Source organism: Eptesicus fuscus, chromosome 12 (assembly GCF_027574615.1).
Source record: "Eptesicus fuscus isolate TK198812 chromosome 12, DD_ASM_mEF_20220401, whole genome shotgun sequence".
In the NCBI taxonomy this organism is placed as follows: domain Eukaryota; kingdom Metazoa; phylum Chordata; class Mammalia; order Chiroptera; family Vespertilionidae; genus Eptesicus; species Eptesicus fuscus.
The window spans coordinates 52763159-52778915 of NC_072484.1; the positions used below are offsets into that span (position 1 = coordinate 52763159).

General features: G+C 47.8%; 1 long non-coding RNA gene across 1 annotated transcript; it reads left to right on the forward strand.

Moving 5' to 3' along the window:
- Positions 1-901: 901 nt before the first annotated feature.
- On the forward strand, positions 902-1938 carry LOC114228770 (uncharacterized). Its single transcript, XR_003614889.2, has 2 exons — positions 902-1302; positions 1592-1938. It is a non-coding gene; the product is annotated as an uncharacterized LOC114228770 (long non-coding RNA).
- The last annotated feature ends 13819 nt before the right edge of the window (positions 1939-15757 follow it).

Sequence of the window (15757 nt, forward strand, 5' to 3'; positions counted from 1 at the left end):
TAATGGGATACTCTCCATCTCATGTCCACAAATAGTCTGCCCAGCTGACTCAGAACGCCTTGTTCTTAGCATCACACAGATTCACAAGTACGGGTTTCTGGAGGCTGTCATGACGGCTGCCATGAGAACCGTGGGTGCTTCTCCAAGCGGGACACATATTCACACTTAAATACCAGGAAAGGGTTCACTTCCCATTGTCTTTGTTACCATGCGGAACAGACCCAGGCTGGGGGCCTGGTGTCCAATAAGGTTTGGTGGCTTCTTGGTGGCGGCCCTGGCAGAAGCCAGCATTCTGTTGCCTCTTATTTATAACTGGGATCTATGGTTGTGGTGGAAACTTTGCCCATTTGGTGGATTTTGTTTACTGGTTTGCACTTAAAACAAAATACATTAAGATTAAGCCTCTAAGGATTTACTGAAATGTAAATCTGCAACGTGGTATTCAATGCGGTGAGAGGTGTTTAGTGGTCATAATATGCACCACACATTCACAGAAAGTCTGTGTCTTTCTAGAACCTTCTACCTGGGACTTTTAAATGGTCCCTTCTTCAGTTCTCTGTCAGTCTTCATATTGGTATCCAACTCCTGCGAAAAAGCCCTTTTAACCTTAACCCTTAACTCTCAGGGCCTGTTTTTCTTGCTCACAGAATGAGTTCCATGATCCTGAGTGGGGCATTGAACTTTGCAATGGTCTCACGTTTGCCTGTTTACTTCCGTCTTATTCAGAAAATGGTCCTGTGGAGGCTGACTCAGTCCTCTGCAGGCACCCCTGCAATGTCTGTGTTCTGAGCTCTGTGAGGTCTCAAGCATCTTGGTCCGCACCATTCTGTGACAACAAAATGAGGTCACAGTGTAAGTGCTGACATGGTGATGGACAGTCCCCTGCTCTGCCATCCTCATTACTTGAGATTAACCCATTTGGTGATGGTACCGGCAGTGTCCTCCTAAACTCGGGACAAAGTCCCATGCACCCAGCCACAGTGCTGCAGCCCCTGGTCACAGCATTTCACTGTGTCCTCTGTGAGGGTGCGATTGCCGCTGCCACTGACTCAAGCCTCAGAGAGCAGGGACTGGTGTCCTCAGAGCCACCCCGTTCCAGAATGCCACAGGCCCGTCTTTTACTCAGGAGACCACACTGACGGACATGGTGTTCCAAGCAGACTCCTCGGGCTGTGGCGTGCAGGAGGCATGGGCGAGAGCCAGGAGAAAGGCTGTCAGAGCTGGAAGGACAGCCTGGCGGGGGCAGAGCCAGGAGACTCTGGGGAGATGCCGTGTGGGTGGAAGGAGTGTTTCCGTTTGCAGGTAGAGACAGACACCTCTGTGGTCAGAGTGGCACTGGCTCATCCTCACACTGGGAAGACAGGATGGATCCGACTGGGAAGCTGGAGGGAGGGATGGGCTTATCAGCCTCAGCCTCGCTCTTCTCGGTGGGTTTCCCTGTCTCAGGGCAGGCATGCGGGCCCTGTTCTCCACCCGGGAGTTTCATGGGGATGAGCCACCACAAAGAGGCCGGTGGTTTACACCTGGGCAGTGACAGAGGTGGGGAACATTTGAACCTGGGGTACAGGATGAGCACATCCCTCACCCACAGGCCCCAGGTGAAGTCAGACTCGGTAGAGAAGAGCACAGAGATCCGTTGACCTCCCGCAACCCTGGAAGGACAATACAGTCTTAAAGAGTGACAGCCTTGAAGGGCAATGGCACAGAAGAAGCCAAGGAGAACTGGCGGGCTCTCATCTCCTCAGATGGCTCCGACTCCACACACATGCTTCTTAGGTCTCAGCTCCTCTTCACGCACCACACGAGCCTCCACGCTCTGCAAGAAAACTCGCCACCCCCTTCCCAGAAAAAAAAGAAGACACATCACACATTCAGGCGTTTCTTCCTCTCCACTGGACATACTGATGCCAATGAAATATGGCCTTTATTTGTCTTTGATATTCTGGATTTCTGTAAGACTTTTTTTTTTAAGTTTTAGCTGTTAATAGAACATTTTCAGAAACCCATCATCTGTGAGGAATGTGTGTTGGGAACTGGATGAATTTGTGATATTGTTAATCCTCTCCCTACATGGAATGCATGATTTGGGGGGGGGGGGGGGGGGGGGAATCTAGTGATTCTGATGCATAAACAAAAACTTAACGTTAACATTGAAAACATTCCATTTGGTCAGATATAAGCTTCTGGAGGCAGAGTTTAATCTGCAGAATCTAGAACAGGTGAGTCTACTAATCCAGATCCCCTATGGGTTTAAAACAGGTCCTGTGTTGGATGTGCTGCTGCACACGGTGCAACAAGGAGTAACACAAGCCTGTGGCCCAGGAAACGCAACTTCCTCCAATGACACGCCTGCCCCACGGGCACTGTGCTTCCCATGGAGTGTGACTGGCTAACCCCACGGGGACACACTGGCTGGAGGTGTCACCTTATGGAAATAACAGAGGCCACTTCGGGCTGCAGGGGGCAGTCTGACTGAGGCTGGGGGTGGCAGGGCTGGGGCTGGGGACCTGCCAGCCAAAACCTTTAATGTGCCTGGCCAATTTTAATGCAAAGGGAGCACATCTCTAAACTAATTTAATTAAGCCTCAGCAGAGGGGAGCAGTTTGGTGTTTGTGGGCACGGCCAGAACAAGGCAACTCTCCTGCCCTAACAGGATAGTGACAGCGAGATTTTACCCTGCTGGTTTGGGGGAGGGGGGGTACAGCTTAGAATTAATAAGATGAAGTAAATAATTATATTTTTAAATTACCTAAATTCAAAAAAAATGTCTATAGTGGTTAGTTATCAGGGTGTGTGTGTGTGTGTGTGTGTGTGTGTGTGTGTGTGTGTGTGTGATGTTGACTTGTTATTTTCCATCTAATTAGCTGAATATTGCTTCTGGGTATTTTTGTTATATGAAATTTTAATTTGAATTTAAGACATAAACATCTACACTTTTGATTAGCAACAGCTCTCAGCCTCTCCTATTCATTTACATCAAGTAATTAGGAAGCAGCCACACCCAAAATGCATTGATTGGGTGCTGAGTCTAGTTAAGAATTTACTAAACAATAAACACATGACAATTGCTTTCTCATCATAAAAGGAAGGCACAGTGAACTCTTTTCAAGGTCAATCTCAACATCAGCCTGGCCTCCTTTCAAAGTGACAATTCATGAATTTCCAGCCCAGGAAAGGGGTAATGATGGGTGACCATAGAATTCCCAAAACCTTAGACATGAAATACCTTTGAGATGAGAGGTATTGTTTTGGCTTATTTACTTCTTACTACGTGTTTTTGGAAGGAAGTTATAAAACTACATTGGGCCCTGTGCTGTGTGTAAATTTGCTGGGTTCCTCCAATATTCTTCCCGGAGCTCCTCGTCCAGGCCGTAGTTTCCTCGGTGCTGTTGGACATTTGGGTGATGCCAGGGAGATCCTGAGGCCTGATGTGGGCTCAGAGAGCTCACTGCTGGAATTCCACACCTGACATCAGTCATTTTCCTGGGAAAGCACCAGGGAGGAGGAGAAGGCCCTTTGGAACAAAAGTCTGGCGAGGGTCTTATTCAAGTGTAGGAGCCAAATTAGCTCTACCTACTGGCCCTCGTGCATCATAGAATCCAGGGTGGCTCTCTGAAATGTTAATGAGATATGAAAAGCCCTTTCTCCACTTACAAGGTATCAGCGTAGCAACATGAATGACACAGACTCAGCTCCGTGAATGGAGAGAGAGTTCACCTACACGATAATTTATAATTGGCCTACTCAGGGGACCAAAGTCTTTTGCAGGAGAGCTGGAGCAGTTTGAGCTTTCAAATATGTTCCTTTCAAGCTTGCGTTGTCACGGGGAAGGTTTGAAAGAATCTGTTTGCATCTAATTCAGACCTCAGTGTTCTAGTCTGAAAAGACTCCAAGGAAAAAAGAAAGGAGAAGAAAAAAACGACCCTCTAGTCAGGCCAGAGAGACACCGAGATTTGTTGGCATAAAAATGTCCTTGTGACAACATCATTATATCATTGCAGGAAGGAAAAGAATGAACAGGTCCCTGATTTTTCTGGCAAAGTCCCAAATGTATGCAGTTTATGGCAACTCCTCCAAAAGGCTTCTCTGCCTTCTGGGGTAATGCTGGGCTAAAGCGGGGCCGGTTGGGGAGCACTTTATTTTAAGCCTCCATCAATGGGTGCTTAACTACTACTAATTTAGAACAGTGGCTTGGGGAACTATATTTGTGAGTCACATACCTATGGAATGATTCCATTGTGATTGGTTTTATTGCAGTGAGGCCCGAGGAGGCAAGGCTTTAGTGATGGGAGCATAAAGCTTGGGCTGCAGGCGGTGCCACTGGTCTGTGTCATGGGGTTAGCAGGCCAGTGTGGGAACCTGTGCTCAGGGGGGAAGCTGCCTTCATCATGGTTGTTTGCATCAGGTCAGAGAAGCCAGAATCATGCAACAATGACCTAAATGTTGGCATTTATCCCTAATTCCTATTGTCCTACTTATTTCAGGGAGCCCACAAGTCCACGGGAGTGGCGCTATGGGATGCCCAAGCAGGAGTCTTAGCATCAGGCCAGCCTACATCATGTTGCCGAGAACCCCAGTCTGACCTTGTCACCTTGCTTCTTTCTGTCCTCCAGAGCGCACCCTGAGCCTCAGATCCATGTGTGCCTGTGGCCTGGTCACCATTCCCCTTCCCACATCCCAGGAACATGCCACACCGAATGCGACCAAACCCAAAATCTATGTGTTCCCCTCCATTTCCATCTCCTTACCCATTTTGGTAAAAGTCACCTCTGCCATCCAGTTACGAAGTCAAGAGTTCCTCCCTGACTCTGTCCTCACACAAACCCTCACTAAGTCCTGTCGATAGTACTCCAGAACAGACCCTGAGAGTGTCCTTTCCTCCACGTGGCCATGCCCTGTGGTCTCCCTCCAGCTCCCACACTTCCCTCCCATGTCTGCTGCCACTCCTGCTCTCTCCACTCTACACAGCAAGAAGGCCGCCCTCCTCTGAGCTTTATCCTTTACTGACAACAGGATCCCAGAATCCCAGGCAGCCTTGGTCCCATCGCTCCTGGCCTCTGGCCCTCACCCCATGACCACGCTGACTCACCCACTCCCAGTGACACACCCAGTTCGACCTCTGCCCAGCCTGCTCAGGGCTGTCACTTTTCCAGCAGTTGCTGATCCTTCCTGACTCCGTGTGAGCATCACCATCAGAAATCTTGGTCTCCAAGCTTCTCACAGGAATGCAGATGCCCGCACACTTGTTCATAGCAAACCCTCTTCACACAATGCCCCGTGGCATGGGAGGCACAAGGCGGGGACCAGATAAGGCTCAGAAATGGCTAAGGATACTGAGGTGTTTGGTAAATGGTTGATTACAACACAGAGGTTGTGCTTGGGTCCTTCAATGCAGAGCAAAGCTGTCTTGCCTTCATTGAAAGGCTCCTGGGTGATGTGAAGCATCGGAGCAGGCACCCCATGCACAGGGACAGAAAAATCGTGGGGTCGGGCTCAGGCTTGGATGACATTTTCAAAGAGGGGCAAGGTGAGAATAAGTCGTGTCCTGGGGCCAAAGCAAAATAAACAACTTGAAAGTTAGCTGTGGGTGGGGCCCCAGAGAGCAATATGGATGCTAATATCACGTGTTTGGGGTGGCTGCTGGGGGCCAGGTTCCCACTGGTGCAGTGGAAGGTGACACACCGGCACAGGGAGGCTGGGATAGTGCCTGTGGTGGGGGCTAGATTTGGGGCATCAGGGAGAACTCATGTATATGTACTTGCATGTGTGTTTTCATATATGTGAGTATGCATGTATGTGTTATGTATGTGTTTGTATGCTTCTGTGTATGTGTGTATACCTGTGTGTGTGAGTAGATGTGTGTGTGCACATGTGTGCATTTGTGTGTGTACATATATGTGTATATGGAACTCATGTACGTGGACACACCTAGAAACATATAGAAATAGTTGTGGAAACGCATATACGGGGCTTAGTATACACAGACATATTTCCTTGTTCTGTCAGCTGAGAGGGTCTAGAAGCAAGGAACACACCTGGTGCCCAGACCTTGGATTCTGGAGCAATTATTCAGGAAAAGGAACCAGCGATCCTTGGAGACATGCCCCTAGAACTGGCGCAGGAGACAGAGGAGACTGAGTGTCTCCTGGGGCTGGGAAGTAAGGACATGCTGGAGAAAACGAAAGCAAAAAGCCCCGTGCGGACATGTCAGGGGGACCCGGGAGCCGACTGCAAGAGCCACAGTGGTAACAAGTGGAACAAGAAAATAAATAAAATGATGTTGGATTACAATACAAAGAATAAATATCCCTGAGTCATACTGATTAAAATAAATGATTGAATAAATAAGTGAATAAATGTTTATGACACAGCCAGGGCCCCAAATGACTTTTTTAATATCTTCAAGAAGGCGTGGTTATAAGAATTCTAAAGCCACGGGAATCGCAGGAGCCAGTTCTGAAATGCGGCCTGTCCTGGGCCTAGAGCTGGCGCCCGTGGGGAGCTCACGGGTCGGAACCCTGACTCTGCAAGTGAGACGAGGCTGGGGAGCAATTCACTCAATTACTGCACAGCCAGGTAGGGGCTGAGAGCCGCTATTCTCCCCACTCCCTCGGCTGCATGGTGTAAGGGAACATCTAGGAAACCCTTGCTTTTCGTCATCCTCTTTCCTAACTGACTGGCCATTTTGACTAGAATTTCAGATAATACCAAAGTTACAGAGCACGAGGAAACTGTCCCCTTCTTTTGAAGAGCTCCACCTCCTCCATAAATTTTGGGGTGACAATGAGACTTCTAGGTAATTGATTTCAACACACAAATTCACCTTCATTTCTACCGCAGACAGCACCCCTGCCAGAGCACAGCTAGGGACGTAGATACGGCTTTCTGTTCAGAAGGTATAAACCCTCCCAAACCCTGAGGATGCTCAGAAGCAAAGGGGGAGAAGCTGTGTTTGGGGGTCTCTATGAGATCTCTTTGAAGCCCCCTGGGTGTGCGGTTTTCTCACGTTCCAAAGGTCATTTCCCCAAGCTAAGTTTGGGAAAAGCAACCTGGAATATGGTTGCTAAATATATAGACATTTGGGGGGGAAATGAGCTTGGGTTTTTGTTTTATTGCCCAAATAATTTTTAGCTGAAGAACATAATAGAAACGAACAACAGACATAAAACTTTAGCCCGTGTAAATGAAATGGATGCGCTGCATTAACTTCATAAAGCCATAATCGTCCCCCCCATAAACCATTACACGCGCTGCAACATAGCTGATTTATGGGCTGTGGGATCGATGGGAAAAAATTAATGCTTGAGAAACATATTAGAGACATTATTGAACAGATTTTAATTGAGATTTGATTTCAATGCCCCTTATCCACATGATTAATGGGTCCTCCCCCTCGACGGCTGCGGCAGGAAAGAGTCTTTAATATGACAATTAAGTATCTGTCTCTGGGCTGTACGCGGCCCCCACCCCAGCCGCTTCATCAGTACAGTGTGGCTTTTGTGCAGATTAAATTGAGACTCAATTTTCTCTATTTTCCAGCACTTACTTATGTTTTATGACAAGCACTAAATCAATTTTATGCTATTATTGATTTTTTCTTAAATGGACACAAACCACTTCGCCTTTTGCCCTTCTTTTCTACTTTCCTCCCCGTCCTTCCTCACTGTACGCTTGATATACGGCCGGCGCAGGAAATCTCTCACATTTCCCCAGATTTCCGCAGGTCGTGTCCATTCACTCCGTTTTTACAACATCAGAATTGACGAACTTAACCTGGAATCCTATCAAAATGTATATATTGTTGTAAGGGGAGCCTGAGAGGTTGGGCTCTTTTTTCCTTTTCTCTCTGAAACAAACAAACCAAAAAAAAAAAAAAAAAAAGCCTCAAGGTTAATTCATTTCCCTGTAAGTTCTGGCAAGATTCCTCCTATAATATTGCCTAAATTTTTTGAACAGGAGCCCAAGCTATAATTTTCCTAACATCCTTGAAGTCTAATTAATACGGCAACAGAGGAAGAATCCATCTCGTGGCTCGCAGGGAAAGGGCATTATCTGCAAGGTGCAATAACTCCTTCCAGACGCCTGGCGACAGCTCTCGCAGGCAGTGCAATTAAGCAGCTCCCCGATCTTTGGGGCTTTATCCTCTGTGACCTATGGCAAAAACTAACTGCCGCCTTGGGCAAAAGAAGTAAGAATAGGTACATAATTTGTAATCAGATAGCATTTTTTTCCGAGTGAAGAATTATCCGTGAAGGAAAACAGCCAGCAACACAGGCTGCTAAAAAGATTCGCATTTATTTGGCGGTTTGGAAATAGAACCATATTGTAGTGCAAATGCCTGTTCTCTTCATATGTGATTATGAGACTTATACAAATAAATCCAATTATTGCACTCCATTCTATAATTAACCCATGTGATGTATTTCATTCAACAAGGTTAAGAGCTAAGCTACACATAATTATAAAGAGAGCTTGCTTTATCTCTTATATTTATAGAACTATAATGTATGACAAGTGGTAGTACAGTAATGCTTGCAACTCAATTTTGAAAACAATAACATTTTCTAATCCAACTGATGCAGATATCAATATGTTTTATATCTTTATATAAATAATGTAACATTCCTTTAGAGTTCTGGCAAGACTTTGGAGGAAAAGAATAAGAAGGAATGTATAGTGCCTAGGAAATTAATTTTCTTGAATTTGTGTGGTCTTTTTATTTCACTTTAAAATAATCTCAAGAATATTGCTGAAAAATTGTAAAATGCTCTCTAGTTAATTTCAGGTCAGCATGCCAAGGCAATGTTGATACACAGGTTAATAAAAACCACTCTTCCAGTGTGTCCCATGGAGAAACACCCACGGATGATCACAGGAAGCGTTTATTCACCCACAAATTAGGGTCACATTGAAGTGTCCTGAACGTTTCGTTTCAGTAATGGATTCTGCAGCTCTGGGTCTGCACGTCCCTGTGACCCGCAGTGGCACGGCGAGGTGCCGGCATGCTAGCCGCACCAGGCGGCTGTGGGGGGCAGGCAGGATTCCACACCCTGGGTCCTCCTTATGGAAGACATGACTCAGTGGCTGGGATGTCAACTTTCACGATCACCCAGAGGCTCCTTGGGTTCCTGGTTGCCACATGTTCAGGATGACGGGGAAATGTCCTGAGTCAGCATTCCCCTGCAGCTGTCCTCGGCCTGCGGTCACGAGAAAGCTCTCTGTGGAGCAGGTTCCCCTTGAGAGGGTCACACACATGGGGTCAGCGTGGACTTGTGACAAATATGACAGCATATCGGCCCTCCCTGTGGAGAGATCACACACAAATTGACAAGACAAGCAGGAACAGAGGGGAAATGGGACACAGATCAGAAAAGGCAATTCACAGGAAAAAAAAAAATTATAAAAAATGGTATTTATGAAAAACTATTTGAAAGACTAGAAGATCTGTTCCAAATTTTCTGAAAGCCACTTAGTTGGCTGTATTTCTCTCAGGCGCTTTCTCCCCTGATAATTGGGTCTGCCTGTCTCCCCAGAGGCTTCCTCAGCCTCAGCACTGCAGACACTCGGGGGAGGGGGGCCTGTGCACAGTGGGGTGTTTGGCAGCACCCCTGACCTCCCTCCCTGCCTGGCAGAAGCCCCCTTCCAAGCTGTGACAACCAGAAGTGTCTCTAGCCACTACCAAAGGGAAACACTGACGGGATTTAAACAGTAAGCCTGCAGTTGCATGACATTTTTCCTATCTACCTAGGTTTACACTAATTATTTAGCATATTTTACATAAACTCTAAGCAAATCACAGTCGAACAATGCTCTGTTTGCTTGCAGCCAACCTTGATCTATCCAATGTCCATATTACAGAATTTCTACAAGCAGAAGCTCCAATCCCATGTTTCATCATAGTGACCTCTTCCGCACGGAAGCAGGCACGCCTATCACAGTGAGCCTCAATGGCAGCGGTCTCCTTTGCAGAAAGGCCTCGGAAAACCATCAAGCTTCTCACCTCAAGCATGGTGTGGGGAGCTGGAAGCTCATTTCACACCAGCAGTGCAGGGGGAGGTGAAGACCCCTGCACTCAAGAAATCGCCTTGGGTGCCCACACCTAGGGCACAGCACCCACCCTGTCCTCACTGCCAGAGGACGCTGAGGCCGAAGACTCCCTGCCTCCTCAGAGTCCTGGCTGTAAGTCAGAGAGCCTTCATTCTTCGCGGGCACTGCCTCCAACCTGCTCTGCCTTCAATTCTACCGATAAACTCAGTAAAGATTGGAAATACGTGTCAGTTCCTCTGAGCCCACCATATTTTAAAACTGTAGAGTATCTGTTTAAACTGAACTACAGCCGGAATAAAATGGGGTGGGGTGGGGGGTTCCCCAGCAACTGAAAAATCTGACAGCAGAACAAGTTTTCATTGTCTAAAAGCAAAAATGCAAAGATCATGTGAAGTAAACAACAGGTACTTATGAGGGAGGCAGGTGATAAACACGGGGAGTCTTTACAGTGTTGGATGGTAATAACACGGCACAGAGAAACTGTAACTGGAAGGAGGGTTAGAGGTGGTATGTGTTGTGGCCATAACGATGTCTTCGTTAAAGAATTAAACACCTCAACACTCCAAAGAAATACATTCTCTTTAAGAAGCACACAGTAAAAACATGTCCAAAATAAGCAACCATTTAAAATAGCATGCAACTAAGACTGATCTGAAGAATTGAGCTGGTAATTTCACATGACAGGTCTATTCTTCAGTTAATAAACTTAGAAAATCTTCAGCCCCACATAAACCAAAGTCTGCGCCCCCACTCTCTCCCCGACTTCCATTAATGAGCAGTATACGGTAGGTGCTTCGGTGCTTTTTTTTTTTTTTTAATGAATTAGGTCCTTGCCACTCAGGAGATGGAACAAAATATGAATTTGGGTCAAATTGGGAGGGAAACCCATGGGACGTTGAAGAAGTTGCTCCAAAAAGCCCTTTGTGACAACTCTGCACACACCAGACCTGCGTCACTTGTAAGACGTAACAGCCTCACCTGCAGACCTGCGCCCTCATGCTGGTGGCCTTGGAAAGCAAGCCCCAGCCCCCTGTGCATCCACCCTGCCTCTGCTCACCTGTCCTGCCCTGGATCTCTGTTCTCACCTGCCCACACACCCACCCCTCAGCCCACATTCCTCTGGGTCTGGGTGCATATGTCTGGATGTCATTGCCTAGTCAGGGAGGGAGCCCCAGTCTGGCTAGTGAGGAGTGAGAGGGATGTCACATCATCCTCATGTGGACATCCTTTGCTGAGCTTTGCCTATGAGCCATTTGAAATCATTCTGTGGGTGCCCAGTGTCGGGGTCCCCTTCCAGGGTCATTGTTCTACGCAATTGTCATAGTGTGGAATAGTAATAGCTGACGCCTCTAGATGGGGAAGATCGGGGTGTCTGGGAGAACCGGCACTCAGTGCATTGGTACAATCTGGGGCCCCTTTGCTCGGCCCCCCAGATCCAGGGAGAGGGCTTTCTGGGTCCCATGAGGAGGGCAGAGTCTCCTCGGCTCCTGAAGCTGCCGCAGCACAGAAAACACCTTAACTCAGCTCGGGAGAGGGGGACCACCTTCCGAGTGCAGCTGGAGCCGGGAGCTGTCTGCCTCAGCCGTTAGAAATATGGGGAGAAATTACCTACATTCCCCGTAGAGGCATCGAACGCACAGCCCGGCCCAGCCTCTCCACGCAGCGATAATATGCTCCTATCAGTTTTAATAGCCCCATGCTGGATTCAGGAGGTATTATGGATTGTACAGCAAGCATATTGTCATTAAATTAAATTTTCAGAACATTCCCCAGCTCATCACAAATACCACAGAGAGTCATCATAATCGGTTCTCAACACATGTGTAATTGCCTTCAGCTGGCGTTTCTTACAGTTGACATTGCTCAGCAGTGATAAGGTGATTGGCGATTTGAATACACAGCTTGTTTCATAGCTGCCGTAATTGAAATATGGTATGTGTGAATGGAAGATCACATTAAGACCTCGGATAATCACCTGACATGAGAGTAATTGAGTCTACAATCTGCCACTGGGTCTCTCAGGGAGGGCTGGAATGAAAAGAAGCCATTAGGAGATCGCGCCATGCTGCTGGCTCGGCCCTGGAGTGCCAGGCTGGCGGCCCGTGCTGTCGAGGGCACCGTAAATGACAAGACAGGGAAGGGAAACAAAACAGTACGAGAGCAAAGTGGAACTCGCCTCCTCAGGGACAGCACGGCAGGTTCTAGAACCAACGCACCACGTTGGTTCTCTCTTTTCTCCCTTCCCTGGCCTCTCGTGAGTGAGCCTGAGACACAGAGCAGGCTGAGACCAGCTTACACTCTGTCTGTCTCCACATCTCCCTTCCTCTCTCTCTGTGTCCTCCTGTCTCTCTCTTCTCCTCCACGTCTGCCCCCTTCCTTCTGTCCTAGGGACCCAGCCTCCTTCCATTTGCCTCCCTTGGGACACGCACAGCTCTGCTCAGGCTGACGTAGTCCAGAGTCACCTTGGGAAGACCAACTGAAAGGACTGAGAAACACCCCTGCCCTGGAGTCCCTGCACACACACACAAACACACACATGCACACATATGAACATATGCACACGAACACACACCACACACATCTTCCCACATTTGTTGTGAAGATTTTTTAAAAAATAGATTGTAGATGAATTGATAGACGATGGATGGACGGATAGATAGATACATAGGTAGATAGGTAGATAGGTAGGTTGGTAGATAGATAGATAGATAGATAGATAGATAGATAGATAGATGATAGATATATGATAGATAGTAGGTAGATAGATAGATAGACAGATAGATGATAGAGTTATGTGAAATCCCAGTGAAACTACCAACTCTGGCATGAATAGAATACACTGTTACCTGCGATGGTCCCTTGTCACAACCATGCTTCATTATGTGTTTACCTTAGACCAGTAAACTGTGAAAATTCAGTAACCAGCACAAAATCCTATTTAACAAAAGGAGCTACTTGTATTATAAATGGATGAAAGATGAGTCTGAGAGGCCCCTCGGCCTCACAGGATCCTCCTCTGCTTGGCAGGAGCGGCCATCCTGGGGAGCTCTTGACCTGGAGGGAATCCAGGAGAGCCCCTGGAACCAGCTGAAACCACTGACTTGGAGAGTCCCAGGGGAAATGGAGCCATTTCTCCCCTTGACTCCGAAGTCAGCAGGACTTTCCAGTAGCCTCTGTCTGGCCCAGGGTAGTAAAATCCAACTGTCCAGGAAGATGGAGAAACCCATTAGCTCAGACCTCCTCCACAGATACAGCGTGGGAGACAGAATACCGACGTCCATGAACCACAACGGGGGCCTGAGAGCAATCGAGGACAAACCAGTAATGACCCTGGTGTTTATTGTCCAGAACATGGAATGTGACCCCAAACTAATTCTGCATCTAGAGGAATCATAAAATAAAGGCTTGGGTTACCCTACTTTTTTACGGATTTTCTACTCCATATATTACTCTCTTAAACGCACTCTTCATAACCTGGAAGGCCTAGTGTATTTTTTTCAGAGAAGCTGACAGTCACACTTTAGTCTGACCATAAAGTAGCAAAGTTTTACAACATACAAAAATACAGTAGTACTGTGACACCGTCAATATCATTTATGGCACAATTTTACACGGAGGGGAAAGTGTCATGAAAGAGAAATAACTCCTATCAACTGGCCTAAAATGACTTATGTCATAAACAAGTCGGGTTTCTGAGAGAGAACCAATAAAGTCCCAGCAAATACAATTTTTCCCACTAAATAATCACCCTGACCTCTCCTGTAACATCAACCTCTTTAAAAAACTGGAAACGCTGGTCTTGAAGAAACAGAAAAATGAGTCCATTCTTGAAGGTGAATCGAAGTCTCCTCAAAGGGACGCATGATGTCCACCTGGGTTGGTGGTCTTGCTGTGAAGAGACTAGAGGAAGGAGGTGCCTTAGAATATGGGATTTTTTTAATTCTTTTCCTAATTAGACGGCCACATCTGTATCTGTTCTCCCCAAGTGGATTTACAACCATTACCCCCAACCCCTGCCAAGCTCCCATGTTTACTTGTTCTTGGTCAGATACACACAGGCACATCTGCCCACACAGGTACACCTGTGCATGCGTGCACACATGCCCATACATGCCTACACACACGAAGAAGGCACACGTGCAGCCATCAGACCTCCTGATCATGCTCAGCTGCTGGGTGACCAAGAAATCACTAAGCATGTCCTTCCTGAGCCTCTGAGGCCTGTGTTACCAAAGTGGAATTTCATGCTCATCCAGGCACAGGCCCCGACGCTGGTCACCAGCCCTCCCAGGCCTCGCCCCCACGGGACCAGCCCTCAAAGGCCCACCTGGACAATGGGGTGGGCAGGCTCTGGCCTGGGCCCAGCCTCTGCGAGGCCAGAAGACACCAAAACTTGTTGGGATTTGTGTGTGTGTCTGATTTTACTCTGGGGAAGGAACAGGGTGGGCTTGCAGGGGTGGCCGCCTTGGTGTCCTGATCCACTCCAGGTGGAGCATCACTTTGGTGACAATGGAGGGCATATCAGTCTGCCACACGGAATGATGTCCATCATGAGGGTTCTTGAACCAGGGTCACAGAGGAGCAGGCCCTGAGTCTCCCGAGCATAAGGCAGACAGAATACTGCTGCTTTGCCAGGGAAGCAAACACTTCTCCAGCCATTCGAGAGACAAGGGACATAACACACGTGGTTGTTTACCGGGTGTTAAAACATCTGTAAGAGAAAAAGGGACAAGAAGGGGGACAGGGATGCTGCCACTTGCCCAGGCTCCGCAGGCCCTGCCTGATTCGGCTCTTTGTCCCCAGGTGATGGACAACTTCCAGCCTCCATCAAAGAAAGATGCTGCTGACTCTCACTAGGACCCTGGGTTGCTGCCCTCCTGCTGGCCATGGCCACCGCCAGCACCTATCCACAGGTGTCCGCAGGCAGGAAGTCCTCTCAGCCTCCTGCCTTTTGATCTCCAGCCAGAGCCTCGTGTGGGCGGATCTGGAGGAGAAGCCAGCTGGCGAGAATCAGGTGATGGAATTTGCTGACCCCCCACCCAGCAGCCAGCAGAACACGCAGGGCAGGAATGGGGCCGGGACACAGCAGGTAAGTCAGCTCACACTTGTCAGGCGCGAGCTGTGTGCCAGCCCCTGTTGTAAGCACCGCACAGGCTTTCATTCATTCAGTCCTCAGAGCAGCCTGGGAAAGCTAAGTCACAAAGAAACCATCCAGCTCACCTGACGCCCGCTAGTAGGCGACTCCGGGGGAGTACACACCTGCTCTCAGGGCTGATGTCCACCTCCAGCCACCTGCACTTACATGTTTGCTTCTATCTTTCTTCCTTTAAACCTGTATTACTCACCTGGCACCCGGATCTCGGTTTCCGAAGTACTCTCCAAAGAAAGGAGCCGGGGCTCCTTGGAGAAAGGGTTGATTGTAGGGCTGGGGCAGGATGGGCCTGGAGTGTCTTATGGTGACAAAAAATATGGACAGAAGTGTTTTTTAAAAATTGCTGGGGATAATGGTGTAAAGTGTCAGAGTTGTCAAGTGAAAGAGCTGGAACAATTTGAGCAAGAAAATCAAGAAGTGTTGGGTTATAGCCCAAAGTGTGTAGTAAATGTCCATGAATCCATGCTAATATAAATAAATGACTGGAAGAGAAAAGGCCAATATCCTGTGCAGGAGAATTCAAAATAATTTATACAGATACCTGTCCTCAAGGAATCG